General features: G+C 44.6%; 1 pseudogene; it reads left to right on the forward strand.

Moving 5' to 3' along the window:
- Positions 1 to 753: 753 nt before the first annotated feature.
- LOC106486767 (solute carrier family 22 member 2-like) lies at positions 754 to 23,954 on the forward strand (annotated as a pseudogene).
- The last annotated feature ends 139 nt before the right edge of the window (positions 23,955 to 24,093 follow it).

The following is a 24,093-nucleotide window of genomic DNA, read 5'->3' on the forward strand; positions in this document are numbered from 1 at the left end:
GCTCAGCTGATTATGGTTTGTCCAGAAAGTATTGAAGAGACCTTCTGGCAGTATTTATGCTGGCTGAGGTACCTCACTGTCTGCTGACTTGGATATCAGTTGTCATCCTGTGGCTGGCATTGAAACCAATGTAAAAACATAAAGTTGGCATATACCCTATGTCATGTGCACTAATTCAACAGAAATGTGTTTACCCCACATGATTCAGGTCAGCTGTGTGTGCTGTGTGACCTGGGTACCAGCACTGGTGTTAATGGCTGTGGGACAGTTATGCTTAATTCTGCTGCAGATCGCAGCAGAGACATATCCTGAAACCATGTGAAAAAAATGAGATTACCACGTCTTCTGCTGTAACCGTGGGAAATGCAGTTAAATATTAACATTGGTGTGAGGCAGCAACAGCCTGGGCTGACAAATCATGTAGTAATACGTGTTTTATCACAAATATGACCATGAATGGTCAGCCACCTTGATGTTCTCCATTGGTATGACTCACTGCCCCCCCCCACCCACTTCCACTCTCAGGCACTTATGGAGATATATTTAATGATGGTTTAGGCTCAGAATTTTCTGGTACAGTCATAGTCCATTTATTCTTGTATTTAATCCCCATGGGAGCAGCCCAATAATTCAGAAGTCATTGGGATCCTCTTGCATTGAGTGAATGGCTTGCTCAATAGGAGAATCAAGACATACATTTTATGGGGTCACTCAGTCCAAAATACTTCACTATAGAATACCCAGTGCGCTATAATGTTATCTGTGCCACCAGCTCTGCAGCTCCAGTCTCAGGAAACCACAGTGGGTTCAAAGGGTCTTGATGTTGCCACCACTACGACAACTGGCCAAGCAGGTTATGGGGCAACTGTCTGTTCGTCAACTGCTCAGTAACACATGATCCACCTTACACACCGTTCCCACGTACACACACACACTCAGAGTGACCCACTACTGTTTCCATACTTGAATTTGTGGCTTCTTTTGTGAATGGTTCCTGCACTTTGTCCTTGTTTTTATCTTTATTTGACTTAGAAGCTAAGCTCCCACAGTCACTTAATTATCATATTTGACTTGGTGCCTTAGTTTCAGTCCACTGTGGACTGTTCTTCCACAGGGGAGCTCCCCTGGCTTCAGTTACCCAGTTACTCTTCACTTGAGAGCAGGCCTGGCTCCAGCCCTACAGTGTCCCTGCTCTGGATTTATGGCTCATCAGCATAAAGTGCAAAGTCCAAATGATTTCATTTCGCCTACTGTTTTTTTCAGATATAAAACACCTAGACTTTCCTATGGGTATTTCACTTCAAAAGCTCATGTGCTTCAAAAACTGCTAGTTCAAAGAGGCGACCAGCCCTACAGATGTTCAATAGTGACAGTATGTTCCTACTCGAGTGCTCATGCAACTTCCCACCCTGAACTGCCCCAAACAGTATGCCTAATGGTGACCATCACTGTCTCATCACTTCTCCCACTGGCAGTATCCACCGATTGCTTCTTTCCTTATGCTAAAGGCAGTTGTAAAGGCACCTATTACAGTGGGCAAGTGAGCACCTAAGCCTGCTGGGCAGCATGGCTCAATCAGAAAACATAGGTCCCTGTTTCCCAAGTCTTATTCCACACAGTATGTGTTTGGCTTCAGTGCTGTCTGCTAGCGAGTTTCCTTGCCCTTGGATCTGGACCTTAGTCTCTGACCAGCCCCTTTGGTCTAGTTAGTCCTACTGAAAATGCAGAAGTCCCAGGGATAAAATGAGGCAGGGCTGCCTCCATTCACCATGGATCTGTAGCATCCAGCCCTGATTTACCAGTGCTTAAAAGTTAAAAGCCCATCCATTCATCCACAAAAGTTAGGCTTCTATGACCTGTTCAAAGTTATTTATCCCTTTTACTACTGTTCCATGGCAGCTTTCTTTACCCCTGTAGGCCCTTGCATCTCCATTACCTCATTCTGTTTGCAGTTGTGGCATCAGCATGTTTTATTACCTCTCAGAGGTGCAGGCAGGTGCCCAAATGTCCATGAAACCAAATTACAAGATATCAAAAAACAAAAATTTACAGCACAGGTTAAGATATGGAAATGAAATTAAAGACCATGGGGCTCTCAGTTTCTCCAGAAGAGAAGATTTAAGAGCACCTACACAACAGGTAGTGTTGGATGCTCCATCCTTTATCATCTGGTTGCACCTTTACAGTGTCGGAGGTGGCAGACTTGAGCACAGGAAAGCTTCAGAGTCCTTAGCCAGACAAGCATGCCTATTCTCAGCTACAAGAGAGCTGAGTTTACAGGCAATTTGAACAGATGCACTAGCTTCATCCCGTCCTGTGCAGAGAGACTTTTTAGAAGAACAAATATAATAATATTTGTGCTAATAACAATCGTGTTTGTAAACAAACACTGAGAGCTGTGATACTTACTTGCCCAAAGATTCAAGCTAGGAGAATATGTTTGAATTCCTGTTGCATCCAGAAAAGTTATATTCAAATTCAGAGACAAAATGTCTTCTACTAAATCTGTTACACCGATTGCTCTCCCACTACCATTTTTCTAGGCCAATTTTAACTGCTTCACTGTTCTTTTTGTAATAAGTGCTGTGCATTTGATTCTAGGCTAATTGCATTCTGCCATGTGAAAAGAAATTTGTGATTTATAACAACATCAGATTAGATGGGTGTGTGTTCTCTTTTTACAGAAGTGCTAAAATGGTGCTTTAACTGATGATCTTGCAGGAAATATAAGAATAATCCACATAATGACATTTAAGTTGAAGTCTTCTGGTATGACGTAGGTGGGGAATTCTGTAAACTTTTCTCTTTCATTAGCCTGCATTCATTCTAGCAATATTAACAATTGCACTGTGATACCCAAGGAGCAGGATTGTCATAAATACAAAAAATCAGGTCTCATAAAGTTACATCACATCTTATCTGATAAAGGTTGTCTTGAGACAACCCAGAACACTAGGTAACAGTGTATTTTGCTGCCTCAGGGATCTAATAGGATTTCAGCAGTATCACGCCAAGGACAAGAAGTGCAGGTGGGGTCAGTGGGGTCTCAACGGAGGTTGAGGCAGGGCAGAGAGGTCGGTTTGGGGATCTCTGAGAAGCATCAGTGAGTCTTGAAGGACAACAGCAGACTCTGCACATGCCCTCCTGTTCCTTACCATCTTCCTGGGATCAGGACATTTTGCCCCAGTGCAGTCTTGCCTGGTGAGTCACAGACTCACCTTCCCCTCCACACAGCCACCTATCCCTCAGAGAAATAGCCCTTTCTCACCCTCCCAGTAGGACCCTGTGGGATAGGTGCGAAGAGGTGGAGGAAGAGAAAGGTCGGGGCCAGGGAAGAGCTCCAGAAAGCAGCAATTTCTGCCCCTTGCCATTGGGAATAGGGCTGAGGGCAGAGCTTCTGGTGGGATGTGCTGCTGCCTTGTCACCTTCCCCTTGTCCCAGCCTGCTGTGGCAGCAGCCGGGGGAGTGGAGCACCACTACCGTGCGGTAGGGCATTCCCCAGCCAGACCCCCACAGACAGCATGGGCTTGCCCCCCACTACCCCTTTTGCCCCGCCTTGTGTTAGGGGTGAGGTGCCTGGGGGGACTCCACTCCTGACATCCCACCATGCAGCCACGATACCCTGGCTGAGCAGAGCATGTAAGTACATGATTAATATGCACAGTCAAGGAATTAATTAAGCATTCACTCCCCAAGACCTTACAGCAAAATTAAATGCTTGCAATTAAGTATGCATTTAAAAGACTTGCTGAATGGGGCTGGTTCTAAGACCTTGTAGAAATGACAGTGTTTTTTTGACTTTCCTGTCAGCAAACCCAATTGCTCCACTGCTGCTGCTGCTTGCTTTCTCCTGTTTTTTTCCTCCTTTTCAAATTCACATGCTTCCTTTGAGCTGCTCTTCACCTGAAACCTGCTTAACCAGCCTCGACTCTCTTATTTGAGGCACTAAACAACTCTCAGTCCTGCAGGGCTGCCTGGTCAAAAGGAGCATATAACCGTAGGAGAGAAGGAATCAATATGTTTAAACTACCCAGGAGTAACTATGCCTGGACTAAAAACTGTGGAATAAGTACAATCTCATTCCTTGTTGTATAACTAAGGGTGCAACTACCCAGTAGGCTGTCTTTGATAGCACAGCTGGCGCAAGCTACCTTTGCTGCCAGCAAAAACATATGTTATACTATAGCTTCCATCCCCAGGCTCACTCCATCCTCCCTTGTTTATCAAGTCCCTCAGGCAGGATCTAGTTTTGTAACTACTTGTACTGCTTGAACCGCTTGTCTTATGTCAGGTCCTGCTGCCCTTAGAGCAGGTATCAGCAGTTCACCTATGGAAAGAAACATCAAACCTAGGACTTAGACTGCAAGTCCTTTGGGGATGGGGCCTGTTCATAAATGACTGTTCACAAGCAAGCTGAAGCACTGTGACCTGTGTGCTCCCCAGTCACATTGCTGGATGGGACTGCTGGCTGGGCTGAAATACAAGAATAACTGTTCATGGCCTGTGCTGTACCACCCCAGGGCTGGGAAGGCCCTATATATCTAGGTCCGGCCTCAGCTCAGAGGCTGGACATATTCACCCCCTCCAGACAGCTCTGCAAAGAGTTTTGTGAACCGTGTGGATGGGTGGGCAGACCTGGGCTGGAGAAAAAGCTCTGACAGATGTTAACATAACCCGTGTGTTTTCCCTGAAGTGCCTAGAACACCCTCCAGGCTGTGCAGCAGTAATAACAGCACTGTCTGAACGCCTTTGCTCCCCTTGGTAATTTGCTGTCACCACCCTCCGTGATAAGAGTGGCTGTGCAAACCCCAGGTGCACTGCTGGGTGATCTTGACATCTCCTTGGTGAGACAGAGCAAAGGAGCAGGACACAGGGAACCGTGGCACAGGTTAGCAGCGAGCCAAGTGGCCATGGCACCATTCCGGGGCTCCTCGCTCCCCCCAGCACCCCCCAGGGCCTCTTCACTTCCACCCCCCAGGAGCGGGATCATCCCCCTCCCCAGCCCCCAGCCCAAGCAGCCCCCTTGCGCAGAGCACGGCAGCAGGTGAACACCAAGCTGGGGGGCACAAGGGCTCAGCGGGGCTCCTGCCCCTCTCAAAAGCCGTGCTGCCCAGTGACTGTGGAAAGGACACGCTCAGAGAGCAAACTCTAGGAACACATCGCAGTCTGTGCCAAGGCAGAAGCCAAAGAGCGAGGACTGTGTACTGAGCCGTCTTTGACATCGAGGGAGCTACTCCTAGGTTGCACAATACTAAGTGGTAATTAATGTTTAATGAGAAAATGAACTCAAGCTGCAAATTCTGGATCTAGAAGCAAATAACCCCAAACTAGAGGGCTTTTGCCAAGTATAGTGTGATTATCATCTAAGAAAAATGTATTAGTCATGTGTAAGCCAACCATAAGATAAATTTTGTTTCCCTGCTATAAAATACGTTCTTGTGGTGTAAATAAAAACCATGTTCAAACATGCGTTCTTTCAACTAACTTAAGCAGGCTAAAAACAAGGTGTGTAGGCTCCCTCTATAGTCAGCTCTTAGCTCTTAGCTACCCAGCTCTCAGTGCTGGACCTAGAAAGCTCTGATCCCATGACACAAAGCGCTGATGCACTCCAGACTCATTTTGGCTGTTCAAATTTGCTTAAGCATTTTTTGACAGGCACCTTTCTTTCAGCAGAATTTGAACCAGATCATGTGTTGCTTGCCCACCCACAGTTGGCATAACAGCATAGCCCCGCCATGAGCTCAACTTTTTACACCCTAGTTAATTTGTCAGAAATGTCCTTAAGTGTCAACACCTAATCCAGATTAAATGTGTACTACTGGGTGCTCCAACTGCTAGTAACAGATCTGGGCACACTGTTGGCAGAGCACAACTATCCCACCCCTTATCTCGGGCCCCAGCTGACCACAAATAGCTGACAGCGCCCAGTGCTGACCAGGAGGAACTAGGTGATAGTGGTTGCAACTGGTGAGGCCAGAAACAGGCATGAGATAAGCAAAAAGGTATCTTTTCCCCAACATGGCATAAGAACAACAAAAAAAGGTATATCTCCACACCAAATACTGTATGACCATAAGTCAAACTCCATGCCCATAAATAGTGCTGCAGCCTAGAGCCCGTTGAGCTCTCCTGCATGGCAGTGGGCTGCACGGCAGTGAATCTCCCCTTGAGTTGGGACGCCTCTCAAGGTTACTTGCTGGGAGTTAAGAGAACCTCTGACAAGAAACCGTTGGAGAGGTAGGAAACTGAGACTCAGGCAATAAAAAATGTGCAGTAAGATTCGTTTGCTATGACTACACTGTATCGCCATCTTCAATAAACATGTTTGCAATAAACCCAGAGTCAATACCCTATCCCCACCCCACGATTGCACATATCTGCTTTTAATCACCATTATAGAATCCTGCTATATATCTGCATATATCTGGAGACACTTATCCTTCTCTATTGACTGCTGAGCAGGCCTGGACAAAAAACTCTAGCTAGATGCTCAGCTATTACACGGCTGAAATTAGCCAGGATGAATCCCTGCCAAAAGCTGCAGTTACACAAGACAGCCAGACTCCCCATCAGCACAGGGAAGATATCCTGCTGCTTCTCTCTCCTTTCCAGCTTCCAACTCCCAGCAGCTTCCAGCCTGTGGTCCTGTCCCTTCCCTTGTGTTGATTCTGCTCTTCCTGTGGCCCTGCACTGAGCCTGTACAACCTATTACTGCAGGATAAAACTACCTAGATATTTGCTAGGTTCAGCTTCTGCCTGCTTAGTGAGTTGACTCAAAACACGGAGTGTGGGACCAATGAGTGCCAGAAATGGCCTCAGCAAAGGGGATGGGGAATGGGACCTTCACACCGAGAAGCTGGACTGGCTTATCCTGTTTCATGTACCTGCACCCTAAATGCGCAGGCAGCAAATCCCAGCGGAAGTATAACTCACTATGTGTTTTGAGGTTTCCAGTGTTTCCCTATTGCATTTCTATGAACACAGTACATTCCTCTTCAGGTAGCATGTGGTTCTGACAGGTGGTGTCATGCCCAAAGCTCTCTCTTAACACCTAGCTGCTGTTATACCCACAGGTCTATAAGGTCTATACATACGCAAAAGCACCTAACCGAAATCATTACTAAATGACATGGATGAAAGAATTACTCACTAGAAGGAATTCAGTGCAGTAACAGTTATTCATGCAAGACAGCTGGTCAGAGAACACCTTAGGAGATCTCAATGGAAATTTCCATCTAAGGCACCTCAAGTAAATCGCTTTAGTGTAAGCCCTCAAAGACCTGAAAACTAATATCTCTGAAGAGTTAGTCTTACATTGCTCTGTCTCAGTTCTCTGTCTTCAAGAGCAATCTCACTAGAAGATGCCTTCAGATCTTTGGATGTCAGGGCTATTGTTTGACAGCAAAGAGTTATATATTATAATTGTTATTAGGTATTATTCTTATTAATGGATTAGATCTGTACTGTATCTTAATCTGTAATTTTTTAGAGCAGCATTTAAGGCTTCACTTCATTCACAGGTCACCCAGCCTTGCAAGCACACATTTAAACTCAGGAGGATTCAGACTACAGGAGCGCATAACAGCTGTTAGAACGCTGACGTGTTTTAAAGTACGCAGGATGAGCCTTTACTACTATAAACTGAAGAGATTACTGATTATGCACAGTAGATATGTCACAACTGACACTTTTTTTCATTAGCTTGTCACTGTAGGGCAATATGGTTCTTCTATCAGAAGTACAGTGACCCTTTTCTGGAGGCTACCAGGCCGAGCCGTGTCCTACACCAGGAAACAGAGCCAGACCAAAGGACCATTCTTTCAGAAGCTCCTTGCAAAAGTGGTTGCTGAGGAACAAGAATACAAGGAAGTTAACACAAAGTCCACTTTGGGAAAATTCCTAGTTCCCCTAAGATGACTGTTGCTGTACACAGGAGGGATTCTTGTCATGGTATTTTAGGACAGAGAAGATGTCAATAACAAAAACCTCTGGATGTCATGCAATGTCTGAAGCTACTCAGTGTTTGCTCCCTCATACCTCTGTACTACAATATTTTGCTACTGGCCATACAAGAGAATATCTAAGTGATGCTGGAGGGTTTCCAAGAAAAGGAACATCAAGCTGCCTTAGAAGCTGAGATACAACCTTCTGCCAGCATAACTGGGATATGAACAGAATAACTGTATATCATTTTTCTTGAGACTACGCTGGGGCAGAAGCAGGAAAAGAAGTAAAGTGCATTACCTGGAAGGTTTATGCCCCTATTGTTACATGCAACTTGGTTTGGCTAACACAGGCTTTAGCTGAGAACAAGTGCACCAAGTATCTGCAGTGCACTAGTATGTGTGCAGAGTGGATATAAGGTTTAAAGACTGTTAGTGCAGTGAGGTCTTTCCACTCTAACCCTGAGAGTCGCCCATATTCTGTTTCTGATATAAAACAGACATGAAGAGAGATAGGTAGGCAGTTTAGTTTTAAATGCATAAAGGTCTGGTTTTTTCTTTGTTGTAAAAGATGTTCATTGCAAAATAGCAGTCCCATTTCTGGTCCATCAAAATTTCTAGGTAGACAGTCATTGTAATACAATAGGACTTGTCATTAATAGCGCTTTAAAATATCACATTACCTATCACCTCTGCTTTCCTCCAAAGTTCATCATTTAGTTTTCTGCTTCATAAAACTCAGAGGTCACTGAGTGCTCCTCAGGGACAAGTTGACTCAGTGACACCAACATGCTCGGGGAGTCCCTTCAGAAGCATTAAACTAGCTACAAAGTTGTTTCAATTTGGTTAAGAAAATGGAATAATAAGACTTGTCTTCAGAAGATTTGCAGGCAGAAACATTCTTTAAAAGCCAAATTCTTTGCCCATAGATGTTTTTGTTCAAATCCACATTTTTGATGCTGAGCTACACTATACTGAATCTCTTCCAGTTCTCCATCATTACTTATATCAATTGACCCAAGCTAATTTTTTGCAGGGGAGATATAAGTTGGGAGGCAAATGGGGAACAATATGAAAGGATCTTGTGTAACCACAGTATGGGCACACACATAAGTCATTTCACTATGTAAAAGAGACTGAAGATTTCTTCATTGTTTACACATGCATTTATACATTAGCATTGTCTAATAAACAGACATGAAATAACTGTGAAGTAGTCCTGAGAGCGGGGCGTAGTTCAGTGACAGATGCTGTCTGCTGTCTCCCCATGGTGCAGGGCAGGAGCACAGATCAGGGAGAGGCAGCATGAGGCCCTGTGTTCACTTCCAGGGCTGCTCACAGACCCCACAGTGATCTCCCAGCTCCATGGGTGAGTGGCAGCCGTGCGTGAACCACAGCAGTTTGGTCTGGGCATCTCTGACTCAGAAGAGCCAGTTCATACTGCCATGGCTTGCCTGTATCCTTCTTCCTATTTGGGGCACAACACTATTCTTTAGCTACTAATTACCCCAAAAAATCCTGTCCTGTTGTGTCTTCTTTGTGTTGTCTTCTTGTATGCCATCAAAGCAGCATACAAAGTGTCATCTATATTCAGTGCAATTTTGAATGTAAAGATCTTCAGTCATACATATACAGGGGAGAGGAGAACATTGCTTTCATAATATTTATGGCCTCTGTTAACTGGAAAATCACGGACAAAGGAATTTTTGCCTACCTTACAAGGTGCACTGACCAGCTGAAATGGCTGTAACCTAAGAGCCCACCTCTGGTATTTCAAGTGTATCATATACAAAACAAAATAAAAACTGAAGGCCAAAACTATCCCATATGAGAGCCAAAGTCTGTTTATAAATGGCATTAAGGAAATGAAGGTTTCTCTAGTTGCTGCAGGAGATACAACATGGCCTGGAACACGACAGGGCTCAGCTACACCGTCCCCATAGCCAGCTTCATTGGCAACCGGAGCACCATCCTCCTCAGCCCCTGCCAGCACGGTGGGGTCTGTGGATCTCCAGGGACATCCGTTGTGGCTGAGGCACAGCTTGCTCCAGCAAAATCACTATTGCCTGTGCACCTTGAAGCTGGAAGCTGCTGGATTAGTAAAGGTTTGCTTTCAGTGTGCAACCTGAGCCTGACTTCTAATATAGTCAATCCTACAACTGGCTAGGGACTTACAACAAAGATTTATATGGATAAAAACAGGGAAATTATTTTTCTTCCTGACAGGATCATACTGCAAGTTTGTCATCAGTCAGACAACAGCTATTCTCTTGATTCAATAAGTCAGTCATCAAAATGAGGCTAACACCCCCTAGCCCAAATTGAGGAATTGCACTTTTGGATAATAATCCAAACGGATAATAGTTCAAGTATGTATTCACTTATAATGAACCAGAAGCAGAGGAGAGGACTAAATTGTTAGATAATGAATTAACAATGGGAATGGTCTTTTCTTCTAAGGAAGCAATTGTCCTGAGCAGTTTGGAAAGTGAAAAATTGTACAAACTGGTACTAACAGTCTAACAGCCATTGTGAAACCTGAGGTGTAGTGTGACAGCTGTGAGCTGAACTATTTCCTCTGGTTATTTGATGTCTCATGATGATGATCATAGAACAACATTCATAATTGAAAGAGGAAATGAATGCTTTTAAAACTCGATTCAAAGCATTCATGAGTCACTTTTAATGGGGTGGACTGTGGTTCCTAAGCCCTAGTATTCAAAAGTTGTTGTAACCCAGGAATCCAGGGAAATGTCGTGGCTTTCTCCACATTTACAATCTCTCAATAGCTTCATATAAAATTTGTTCATTTACAAATGAAGAGATTTTTTTTTCTTTTATAGTGACAAACTGTAATCAGAGCTCAGAGTTTGAGATAAAATTTTAGCTCACGCACCAAGAATAATTTGTCTGTCTTTGGGATAAATTTGTTTCACATTAATTTTAACACTATTCAGATAGCCATAAATCAATTTCAAAATAGGAGTGTTTTTCCCAGATGCAGAAATAGAAAAAGTTGTTTTTTTCCTAAATTTTCTTTGGTCTCCATTTTTTCTCAGCTGGCTCTGTATATAGCTAGGTCTAGATTTTATTGTCCTTCAGCTCTTTTTTTCCAATAACAAATGTCATTGTGCCATATATCTGCCCACACTTTTTTTAGTTAGACTCTACGCAAATTTTATGCTTTGTAACTGACCTTCCTGCGCATGTTTTCCAAATTTCATTCAGTAAAATGGTAAGAGAGGCTGAGACTGGAATTTGGATCAGTGAAGGTAACAAGGGGTGAACAAAGCTTCCTTCTATATGAAGGTTTTCTTCTGTGGAGTCAGTCTGTCTTGGAGAAATGTTTTTTTTTTTTCTTCTAGTTTCAGAAGATATGAGAGCACCAATGGCCTATAGCCTTCTCCTCCCATGCTGAGCCAGGACCAAGAATCAGCTCTTTTGGATAGTTATTGCTATGGGTTCTCTTCTCTTTGCTGTCCTTTCCCCTCCAAGCAAAGGTGGAAAAACTATGGGAAGGAGGACAGCCTCATCCCATATTCCATCTGCAAAGCATCACACAATCAAAGATGGGAAGGCGTTCGTCCTGCTGTTCACTGCTTCCATGTTTTGTTGCTTGCAAACACATAGTCAGTTAGGTCATGCATGCCACTTTTGTGGAGAAAGCGGCTACCACAGTCCTAGCTAACCCCAACTTTTCCATGGACATGGACAAATCTGCTCATGGAGAAATTCATCTACACATGTATTGGATGGACCACCTTCCTATCCATCATAAACCATTAGCTTACTGACAGTGAATCAGAATATGTTGGAAGCTTCCTGCTTAAATGTCTTTTTCATCAGAAGATACCGATTTATCAAAGCAAGGCTTTCTGGCCACCTGCTGGGTGCAGCTAAACCTTTGGCAGAAAACTCTGATAGGTAAAAGATGAGCACGACTGAAATGTCCGAATGGCTACAGCTAGTACCACAAATGTCCAACATCCAGTCTCCAGTCCTGGCACTGATTTGAAGGAAGAAGGTTAACACCATCAAGCCATTTTTTTGCTTTTCTTCACATACATTTTGAAAGATCTTGATATCTTTTTGTGTTAGAAACATATGTCAAACCCCCATCCACACCTTCTTTTAAAACAGAATTCTTGTTTTCTGACCAGTCTTCCAGTGAATCTGAAAGTATTCCATCCCTTTTCCCAGAACTGATACTTGGATAATGACGCACAGCTTATGGGAGCAAAGGAGGGCATATGCAGCAGCTACTCACCCAGACATGATAGGATATGAAACAGCAGTGAGCAGATCCCACAGCCATCAGAGTAGTCACTCCTCATATTATCTTTCAGCACAGAGCCAAATTAAACAATAATGTGAACTAGCAATGGCATTTCTTGGGAGAGGATGGCTAAGTGAGCCAACAGAAACCAGTACTCCCAATCACATAGCCAATTATATCTGAAATGCTCTCTCTCTGTCAGAACGCTGAAGAAATTTTTACTACATCTTATCACCCAAAAGTATGAAAAGACATGAGAGAATAGGGTATTGTTGCTGTTAGGCTAATGCACACACACACAAAAATGTTAAGGGTTTTTCAATTGCTCTACTCACTGGCACTCTGCCTCAGTTCACTATGGTCTTGCAAGCACCCAAGCGCAAAACTGCAAGCACCCAAGAGAGAAACAGAATCTCGTACCTAAAGAGAGTTGTGCTCAGGGCAAGAACAATCCCAGAAGCCTCAAATTTAGAAGTTGAAATGGGAAAAAGTCCCATGAATAATGTGTTTCCTGGATTTGAGATACCCATCCTCCACTCATCAGAAACAGGAGTGAAGGAGTGCTAGTTTTTGCATGTTTTAGATTGCTACACTTCACTGTACTTGGGACAACTCCTGAGAATGTTTTAGATGCTTCAGGGGAGGTTTCATAAACCCTTTCCAAACACATTACTCTTCTGAGGGATTAGACCTACTCTTTTACTTGACTTGACTCTCAGCACATTTCCAGGTGCTGACTTTGACATTCAGAGTCATAGGTGTTTTGGAAATCGGCACTGCCTGTTTCCTTAGACATCTCCTGAGGTCTCTGCTAACATGAAGAACTTGCCCCTCTGCAATTCAAAGCTGGGGCACTGAGAAGGGGCATTCCCAGGAAAGGGGTCCTCTGTTGGTCTGACAAGGCTCTCTTGGGCTGGCCTTTAGGACAGAGTCAAAAAATGTCTGTCTATTCAGGGTAATGACAGAAGGAAAGTTTGAGTGAGCTAATCTGGTGATGTTATTGTGGAGATCAGAGACATTTATTTTGGCTGGCATTTATTAACACGCTGTTTTTGTTAGTGGATATTGACTAATTTAAGGGTTATTATAAATCATACTACTAACTTAATATATATTTCTGTCAGCCAGAAAACAAATGCCTTTCCAGCATTCCAGTAAGCTTATTTCTTTGGAAACAATTTATTTCTGACTATCAGTGAGTCACAGTAATGCAGGGAATGACAAATAACAGGGATGCACAAGACCCACTTTGAGAAGAGCTCCATAGACAGCAAATGTTGATGAGTAAATAGGTAAAGATGACAGTTATTGAAAAAGATCCAAGTAGAAAGCTATTGTAGCTTTGAAAGATGGGTTGAAGAGCAACATCACAATGTTTCTTGAACTCATTAGCTAAGTCAATGACCAAAAGTGAGGGATGATCTGAAAACACAGGGCGAGGGAGTCCCCTGAGCCTGCGCTGAGATCAAAAATGCTCTGAAGGGAGGAGCAGATACAGACTTCTATTCAAAAAAACAGAGAAAAGAGGGACAGGGTCAGTCTCCAGCTTCTTCAAACTCTGACAGGCACAGGAGGAGTTACTGGAGCTCAGAAATGGTGCTGAAGCTCTCTCAAGGTGTTACCTCCTTTTTGACCACATCTCAGAAGAAAGCTGTCCTGTCTGTTGACTCTTGCTTCTGGGGCCTGGCAGCTGATTCCTAGCCACTGCAGACACCAGCAGTTGGTATCATACTGTAAGCAATGCCACAGAAACAGCATTTCTAACAAAACATTGTGGCAGCTTGGATGTCTCCTGCTTGGCCTGTCTCCACTGGTCTGTGCCCCAGAGAAGGGCCACACTGGGTGGAAAGGCAGTCCAAAAGAGAGTGAATGAGACAGAAAAAAAGCCAAAGAAGTGCCTTGGGAGGGGGAGGGTGGTTCCTTAAAAACATCACTGGGTATCAGTAATTCACTCTTCAGATCACTCTTCAGTTGCTAATAAAGCTTTAACCTCCATGCACCTGAGAAACCACTTGGGATCAAATCTGAAAGAAAACAACCATTTTTTTATCCCAGGTAACTCATAAGGAATAGCAGCCAGCACAAGCCTCTGTCGCAGAGTCTGATGTTCAGCTATGGTTTTGCACAGTTATCCCCTAAGGCTTTTTCCTTTTTTTTTCTTCCCCTTTGCATGTTTGGCTGTAAATTCAGCCTGCTAATTACTGTTCTCGTCAGCTCAGTCTCTGGGATTCTCACGGCCTTTGCACTGATCTACACATGGATGGTGATCTCTCCCCTGGTACAAGGATTGGTCAGCAAGGGAGGCTGTCCGACAGATTACATCCTGAGTTAAGGTTGCTTGCAATTACATTTTCTGGTCAGAAACCCATTGGTTTAGAAGTGGGCTGACCCCAGCTGGTCCCATTCAGTCTTTAAGAAACTGTGTGCAACAAGAGCAGGCAGTGATTGCCAAACTGCACCTTTATGCTTAAAAGACAATATTTGTGACCCAGACTGTGTTTTCTTTTCTGAGCTGTCTGTCTGAGGGATTACAGGCCTACAGACTTTGGTATAAAGCCTAAATCTTATTCTCGGAGAGCTCTCATCAGCTTGGACACATAACTGGAACAATTAGGAGGCAGCTCTAAAAATTAGGGAGTGTTCATAGTTGAAGGGTCACATGTTAAAATTAAGGAGAAAGTCCAGAGACAAGAACTGAAAACACTGAAAAAGCATATGAAACTTTTCCAGGAAAAGTAGCAAGTCATTCTGTAAAAGGTGACACTTGTGTTTCACAGACTTTGTGCCAAAGTGTTTTTTGCTGTTTTGTTTCACGTCACTGGGGGGGGAGGAAAGCTCTATTCCCAAACCTTATAGGAGGAGGGTGATGGAGGTAAACTACTGCCCGTAGTCTATTTTCTTTTTCAATTCAGTTCTTAGGTAGAAGGAGTGAGAGGAAGAAAGCAATCTTTGCCCTGTGTTAATGAGTGAGGGCCTGATACCTTTGACAGCAGGGGTGAAGTCCCCAGCTGACCTCTGGAGGATGAAAAGTCAGGATTTTTCCTATTATTTACATCATAGCATGTTACATCAACAGCCCCTCACCTCAGCTCCGCCACATGGCCGTGACTGCGTTGCTCTTGATTCACATCCAAGCAGAACAAGCTGCATTTCCTAGAAGTACAATGCAGGCTGGCACGTAAGGATGATACCGATCAGCTCCTACGCAAGTCCTCAGCCCATGCTTCAGCCATGTCCCGCTTTACAGCACAAATCCCCACATGTACACCATGCTGCAAGAGCCTGGCTAAACCCAGGGGCTCCACATAGTTTTAGCTGGTGGGAGCTAAGTTTTCCCCACTCACCAAGCTAATATAGCTTTTTCATCATGCCTCATAAGACTTCTCTTTGCAATTGCAGAATTCATTGGCTTAAACTATTGAAGGACCATGGGAATTGTTTACCAGCTTGCCTTTAGTGTGGGACTCCTCGTCCTCGCTGCTGTAGCTTATGTGCTTCCACACTGCAGGGGGCTTCAATTTGCTGTCACTCTGCCCAATTTCTTCTTCCTGCTCTGCTACTGATAAGCACGCCTGGGTTACAGATCCCAGCAGAGCAAAGCCCAACAGATACAGTCAGGGGACTGTAATTGGGTGTGGAAGCTTCTTTACAGAGATTGGACTTAGTGCTACGCATAGGGTTTCAAAGATGATATCTCATCAGATCTGGCATTTTTCTGTTGTTTCATTCCCACTGCCCAGGGTTTTAGTGTGAATCACCTAAGAGCAAGGAACTAGCTGCAATATGCAGTACCACATACTTTATAGGACTGCAGTGCTTTTGGTCACCAAGCTGAGTACGGGGCAGCTTGGTGACCAAAAGCACTGCAATCTTATATAGCAAAGGCAAGTAGGTTTTCTTCTCTTTAGCTGCTTAGGACCCTAACAGATTATATTTGGGAAAAAGGGCTTGCAAAACTATCCAGCAGACAGGATAAATTCTTCCTTTAAGGAGTATCAGTAAACCCACCAAACCTCATTACTGAAAATTCCAAGGCTTCTTTATTTATTGTTTGTTAAGATGTTGCTTCATGTCATGGAACAACCTCACACACATCTGCACAGACATGAGGACTGCTTAAATAAGTCCTCGTGTTTCCTCTTCCAAAAACTCTTTGGAGAAGTTATTTTCTCATCAGTTTCTTAACTGGCAAATGAAAACCTGATCCTCTCATTAATCCATAGGAAAATATTCACTGCAGAGCTCACCACACTCTCCCTCAGCCACTCCAATCTCCTGTCCCTCCGTCGCTTTTGCTCCTAGAGTCTGAACTCTGAAGATTAAAAACAGAGAAAAGCTCAGACCTTCATTTCTAGATCTGTTCAGGACACCTCAGATAAGAAAACACACATTCATTCTGATGTACACTTGGTAAGGGAAGGTTATTGCAACCCAAACAGAGGATGTTTCATTCAGTGCCCTAAATCGTCATCACTGATTTAAGCCTAGTTTGCTCCTGACCAGCTGCAAATTTCCGTTCTTTGCAGAAACTCTCTCCCAAAAAGTCTGGCTTAATTTGCACTCTGTTCTCTGCCTAGGTTCACCAGCTCTGTCTTGTACCAGGCGCTCATCATACACATGGGAATAGCTGTTGGGAACATTTATCCAGATTTCTTCTATTCTGTTCTTGTTGAGTTCCCAGCCTCCTACATCCTCATATTAACAGTGGGTTGCATTGGCTGTCACTACCTGTGGGCTGTGGCAAACGTAATGGCAGGTGGTGTTTGCCTTGTTACAGCATTATTCCCAGACAGTGAGTCATTCAGATCTCCTGGTGAATGAACTGACCCGCCACCACCATCATTTATATCATTTAATGAGAGGTGTCTGAGAAAGGTGGGTGAACTAAATTTTCAAAATGGCATCAAATCAGATGGCAAGGCGGCAGGTGCTAGATCACAAGGCATGCCATGAAAAGGCTGCAATTTTTGTCTGGCTTACAATTTGGATTTGAATGCACGTCAGGATTTGCACCCAAAAATCCTCATGTTTTCTGATTCTAAAAAGAAAAAAATTATGGACACACACTCAAACGCCATCTTGGTAAGTGCTTTCTGCCTGTACACATCAACAGTGCTACTGCCATAAATGTGAGATGTTTGGCAACTACAGCAATAGACAGTTGGCTTTTATTAAGCTGAGTATGCTCCCCATGGCCATGGTCTCCAAGAAATGTGTCCCTTAAGGGCCAATGAGTAAAACATCTTTCCCAACCTTTTTCTTTATGGAATACAATAACACTGAAACCACAGAAATAATAATGCCAAACAACTGTCAGTTCATGGCAGGGGGCAAGGACAGAGCCACAAAATATAAGGGACAAATGCCACAGGCAAAGAAAGGGATAGAGTTCATTTTGTCCAAACAACTGGGAATTGCAGGTGTTATACAAGGGCCTGTTGTGCTTTGCGGGGGGAGCACTCAGGTGGGAATCCTGGGCTCTGGGGCCCTGTATCCAGCAGTGCTGCTACATGCATAGGGGCACAGGGAGGGACAGCACGGGGGTGAACGTCTGGCACCACGGACGGGCACTGTCAGTGAAGGTGCTGCTGCCTGCCCAGGATTGAATGTCAGCCATCAGTCAGCAAGGCACTGTCAGGGGCTTGATGCATTCCATGTTAGCTAAATGTTGGAGAAGCTCAATGCTCTGTGTACACTAGTAGCTGAAATAGCTGAAGCCACCATGCAAGGTCAGTTTGGGATTAACAACCCCTGTGGTCCCCCAGGGTTTCCAGGAGACTGACTGTAAGTGCAGTGCTGAGATAGTCATTTATTTGCAAAGTTATCTGAGTCTGCAGGTGTGAAAGCACACGCTGCAAGAGAGAGGGACAACACAAACTTGTTCCAGCCTGGAGGCCATCAGAGGCTACTGGCTACTGTACAAAAGTACAGAGTATCTTGCAAAAAAGCAGCTTTCAATTACCAAAAAAAGCAGCTGTCTTCTGTTTACTTTTATTGCAAGCAGGAAATGGCATATTGCATAAGATTTTGGTTAATGCCCTGGACTACCCCAAGAAATAATTACTATGGATCATTGATTTCTCCTTTCTGTGACGGGAACCTAGCAAAGTCTCAAGTCTTTGTTATTTGCTTGATTCACAGGACAATTATAAATTGCTTATTGAGTGAAACAAGAACATGCTGATATGCTGTCCTCACAATAGTACCTGAACGTAAAATTAATCTTTCCTTAATTTAATCTTTAATGCTGTTTTATGTCAAGAGCTGAAAAAAAGCAGATTTGTATTCCAGCCTTGATGGGTGCAATGTCTTTCCAGCTCTTTATTGGCTAAAAATGATCGCAGCTTACTTGGGCAGGATGGGAATTACCATTACCATGCTACAAAATTGTTTGCCTTGTAAATCCTGAGCTGTATCCCACATTTCTTAGGTAAGTGCATAATCTTCTATTAATAATGCTTTCAGCCAAAAGCTCTAGATGTTTCTATTTACTCATTTGAGGCTATCATATATAGCAGAGCCCCTGTTTGCATCTCAGAAATGCTTGCAACAGAAAAAGATCACTTGTCAAACAGCAGAAATGTAGTTTAAAATTAATTAGCAGTTAGAGAGACAGCTCACATACAAAGTGAGCACAAAACAGGTGGTTTTTAAACGGAGCCAAGACAGGGGAAAGCTGCAGAGCCGGAGAGCACGGCTACGCTGGCAGAAACAGGGCAACTTGACGTGGGAGGCGACGGAAAGGCATCAGCACTGGGGTGAAAAGAGAGCAAAAGGGAGAGACCTCAAGAGGGTAACTGAAGGCTATGAATGAGGGGAAGGAGCCTGTGGCTCATGCACTGCCCTGACAGAGGAATCCTGTGTGTATAAAATGCACATTTTGAGGGTGGAGAGCAGCTGCTCGGGCAACCTGCCAAGAGCACTGCAGGTATTGCAGGAGGCAGTGGGCGTCCGCCTGAGCCTGGCCCCTCTGCCCCTCAGCACTGGGCACTAAGGCAGCAAGTTCCCTGGGGGTATTTGACAAACTTTTCCAGACTTTCTCCCCTTTAAAAGCCCTTTATTGTGTATCTGTTAGAATCTATTGTTGGTTTTTGTTGTAGTCATGTAAATATAGGAGATTGCTGGTTATTAACTCATCCTTGGGTAGCTTTATCAGGCTCTGAACTGGACTGCACAGTCTAATGAAGATCCACAAATATGTTGGAGCCAAAAATAACAGAGAGGGAAGGAGCGGAGGTCTGTTTCACATGCAATTTGAAAAGCGTTGATCCAGCTATGGGCTGTTCAGTACAGCAGCATGTACCCTGAGAGACTGCTTTCATATCTAACTGAGTCTTCCCAGTCACAGCTGGACCAGTTGCCACAGACAGGGCAATACCAGCAATGTGAAGGTGACTTCTGCACTCCTAATCTCATGCAACGCAGAGCCTTTCTGCAGGAAAGCACTCCAGCAGAAAGCACGCAACCTGTTAGGGCACCACGGGGCTGAGGGAAGCAGCCCCACAGCACCCGAGCCAGATGGGCAGGGTGACAGCCACCAGAGCTGACCACTCCCAGCAATCGCTGGCAAGTCCCCGGGGACAGGGCAGGAGGAGGTTGAGACAGGAAGGCATTTTGGCGAGCTGGGATCGGGGTCCAGATCAGCGAAGTGCCTGGCCAGGCACGGGCACCACTGCTACCCTGCTGCCACTCTTGAGCTGGCTATCATAACTGTGCAAAGTAAAGCTGGGGAACAGACCAGTCAGTCATGACTCCCTACCTAAAATTTACCTGTCCCAGCCTAACTGTGAATGGTGCCAGTTGAGTTATGCACGTGTCTGAGAGTGCTTACAGGCTAATCCTCCTGTCTCTTATTTGTCTATGCAAGTAAAAAGACCGTTGATGTGTTCAAAGACACTCACATCCAATAGAGACAAAGTCGGCTGAGGCACATTTTTAAATTTTGAAAAACGATGCAGAAAAGTGGTCTGTGGTTTCAGTGCTTTCTCTTTTTGACACAATTTACATACTCTGGAGCAATTCCCACAGTTAGGGAATAATTTCATTGGCACCAAGGGATCTGCTCCCATTTGTAGGAGCTGATGTGTAGCCAAAAGACATTTGGCCTAGTAAAAAATTGGGTGTGAGGGAAAAGGGTTGGACAAAAGAGAATGAGGAGAAAGAATAAGAAAGCAGGCAGCCAATCTCATCCCTCCAGAAGCTATCCAGATGCCCCTGTGATCAGCTTGTTGTCCATCTGGTCCCTGAAACATTCTACATGTAGCTGGTAACACAACCTAGCCTTACCTTTGCTCTGGGTGATGATACTAGCTGCTTCTTGCTAGCACTCTGCTCTCCCATGCTTTGGACTGGAGTATGACTTTCAGTAGCGTTTGCCCTAGGAGGTGACATGGCTGCTCCCATAAAAAGCTACTCAAGTAGAGGCATAACACAATCTCCTGAAAATTTGCAGCATCCATTTGTTCAGGGACGAGCTGTATTGTGGGAGCTGAGTTTCTTTAGGGCCACATGCATGAGGCACACAGCAGCACTGAGGAGATCATTTGTGCCAGGCATCACCCTCAGTTGCTCCAGGCTGTGCTGGCTCCAAGCATCAAAATAGAAAGCAGGACATGCATCCCTCCAGAGTGCTGAATGGCCACCAGGCTGGCATGGAAGAAAGACGGCCCACCGAGAGATGTCAAGAGCTGATTTTGAGTGGGAGAAACAGCCTGAGACAGTGAACCAGAAGATAGCAAGAAGGAGGAAGGTTGTGCTGAGATCAAGGAAAGGGATTTGGAGAAAAAAGGGGGAGGCAGCCTCAGAGTGCCAGAGCAAGGAACATGTCAGAAGAAGAAGGCAGGAGAGGAGCTCATTAAGAGGGATGGCAGTGGCAGGAACAGGGGAGGAGGCTAAGGTCGGGGGCTTTCACCTGCCTCCCTGGCCTCCAGGACAGTCACAGGAGCCCTATGGGGGGCAGGCAGTAACAGTGGGTTCAAGAAAGGATTTGGCAAATTCATGGATAATGGATCCATAAACAGATACTAAAGGGAATAGGCAGGACTCTGCCCACTGGCATGCCTAATCCAATCCTTGTGATTACAAGGGAGGTGGTTCAGGGCAGGTGGCTGGTCCCAGCGCTGCCTCTAAGGGCCGCTGCCAGACAGACGGTTGCAGCTAGGAGAGCCCTGGCACTGAGCCTGTAGGGCATTTCACATGTTCCTGCTGCTTGGCGGGAACAGAAAGCATGAGTACAGGGGGATGCTTGAAGGGCTCCGGACAATGAACTGGAGGCGAGGTGGGTGTGCTACCCAACTAAGAAGGCTGTGGTAGGTAATTCAGAAGCAGGAGTCAAAAAGCTATTAGATTAGAAGACTGGAAGCGGGGAGGGGAGCAGAACAGGATGGAAATAGGATTAGGAGAAAAAGTTGGAGCAGGAATGGGAGAGGAACAAGTTGGAAATGGACCAGTTAAAAGAGGTCCCTCTAAGTCCAAATGGGCAGTGGAGACACTAAATCCCCTACAGGGCTGGCATGGGTCCATAGAACCCTGAGCCCCATCATTCTTTTGCTCCTGTGCAGTCTGGGGCTCTGCAGGAAGGGTCTGGCCAGAAGGGATGCTAATGTGGTGCAGGGCTGAACATGAGGAGGTTGTTTCTAGGAAAAGTTCAGAAGTCCATACATGCAAATACACACCCAGATGTTACTTTGGAAACCACTTAGCGTAACAGGTTTCTACATTAGGAAATCACTGGTATGATTTTCAGATGGGGGTGTAGCTGCAACAAGGCCACAGAAATTCTCCAGATTCCTTCTTTTTCTGCTGTTCTTTAAAATAACCTGGTGTCATTTGAAAAATTGCCAGTGATAAGATATCCATTAAACCAAATTTTTTATTATTTAATCACATGGATTATTTAGTGGGTCATGCTATTAGCCATTGGGCGCATCATCCATCTTTTCCTTATTCCTTCCTCAGGCAAGAAAGAAGCAAAGAAAAAACGATTTATTTCCATGTTCTGACTTCAGAAGTTTACCCAAATAAGGACCAGTTTTCCCCTGAATCTTCCTTTATTGGTGTAGTGAGACATAAAGAGACCCACAAAACAGCCTTAGCAAGCCCAGCCCACACCCCACCTAGCCCCAAAGCAGTGCTTAGGGAGAGAATACAAGAGCAAGACAAATTTACAGTGATCTTTTCCCCAGTTTACTCTCCAGCTGCCAGCAGCTTAGACAGTTTCTGTAGCAAAGGTCATCATTTTGTATTTCTGTTTCACAGTCCCTCATGGACTGTCCTTCCATGAATTTTTCTGTTTTCTTCTACTTTCTTTCTCCTGAACACATTCATACTTCTGGTGCCCCAGAGTATCTGGCAGCAACGACTGTTACAGCATGAGCACGAACTTCATGGAAAAACACTTTCTTCATCTTGTCATAAACCTAAAAATCTCTGTGAGCTGCTCACTCACTTTTCTGTAGTGAGCAGGAGTGCATTTGGGTTCCCAAGTCACCCCCTCCATGCTACACATGATTTTGCATGAAAGCAAGCATGTAGATAGTAATGGATTTACTGTCACAATTCCCCCTACTCTCCTTAAAATCTTTGCCCCCATCAGTGTATTGCCAGGTGTCTATGGACCTCTGGGACTTCACAGGGCAGTGTCTGTCTTCAAGCAGTGAGCATTGCTGCTGCCAGTCACCCACTTTGGGAGCCTTGGGCATCCAGAAGCCTCTCTTTATTTCTCCTACTTTAATTCTTTCTCTTTCAGAGAACTAAGCACAAAAAATAAACACTTCCAAGCCCAGACTGGCTTTTAAGCTTTGGCATCCTTTAATTTTACTGCAAGTAAACATGTGGATATTAGAAAAGCTGGAAAATGGAAAGGAAGGCAAAGAGGAGTTGAAGGCAGCAGAATCTCGAGCTGTGGGGGGGTTGTTTGCAGCTATGACAGAGTTAGGGATCAGTGACCTGGGGGGGAGCCCCATCCCGGACACCAACTGACAGCAGCATGAACAATAACAGGACACAGTACCCTTTTCATCAAAGAAAATTCATGCTTGTGTTTGTGCCCAACTGTTTTCCTAATGCCGTGTTTTTGGCTTTTTGTATGGCCAAACTCCAAAATAGCTGTAAAGGGTAAGGGCTGAAGGGGAAGATGAGCCACAAAAGGATCTGGCTTTCTAAGCAGTTCTCCATCAATGACGTGTTGGAAAATCGCTGCTGTAGGGCTTTTGGAGCTTCAAGGGTCCTCTCCATAACCCCTGGCAACCACTTATATGATTCACATTATATTCATCAGCTTGTGCATGCACAGTACAATCTGTGGCTTTGAGTGTGTCTCCTGACCAGTCCCAGTTCTGGGAAAAGGTCTGATTTATTTATATTAAAAAGATTTCCTGAATGCAGGGTCATGCAGTGCCATACAGTAGGAATAGGACTTGAACAAGTTGCAAGTAAAATCTTGTACATAAACATTTTGATCACACAATAAAAGGGGAGTTGGAAACCATAGAAGCTTTGTAGGATGCGATTTTCTGCCAATACCCTGCCACAGGCACATACACACAAGAGCACCTTGACAAAATGATCATGTTAAGATCATACTTTGCAGACACTAAACTTTGATGAGTCTCTGATACTCTGTCAAGTCTGTGGTCTTATTTAACAGGATAAAACTAGGAACAGAGTCGCCAAATAATAGCTATGCTGGCATGTTGGTGCTGACAGCAACAACCAAGGACAGAAACAGCACTTAGAAATTGTTGCCCTGGACGACATCTGCAGCTGGGCTGGGGGGAGACGCTAGGGAGAAGACAAGAACCTTTACATCTGACAATTACAAAACAAAGAGCAAACTTTTCCAAAACCCAGTTACTGGAGGCTAGAAGGTACCCT

This window comes from Apteryx mantelli, chromosome 3 (genome assembly GCF_036417845.1).
Source record: "Apteryx mantelli isolate bAptMan1 chromosome 3, bAptMan1.hap1, whole genome shotgun sequence".
Taxonomy (NCBI): Eukaryota; Metazoa; Chordata; class Aves; order Apterygiformes; family Apterygidae; genus Apteryx; species Apteryx mantelli.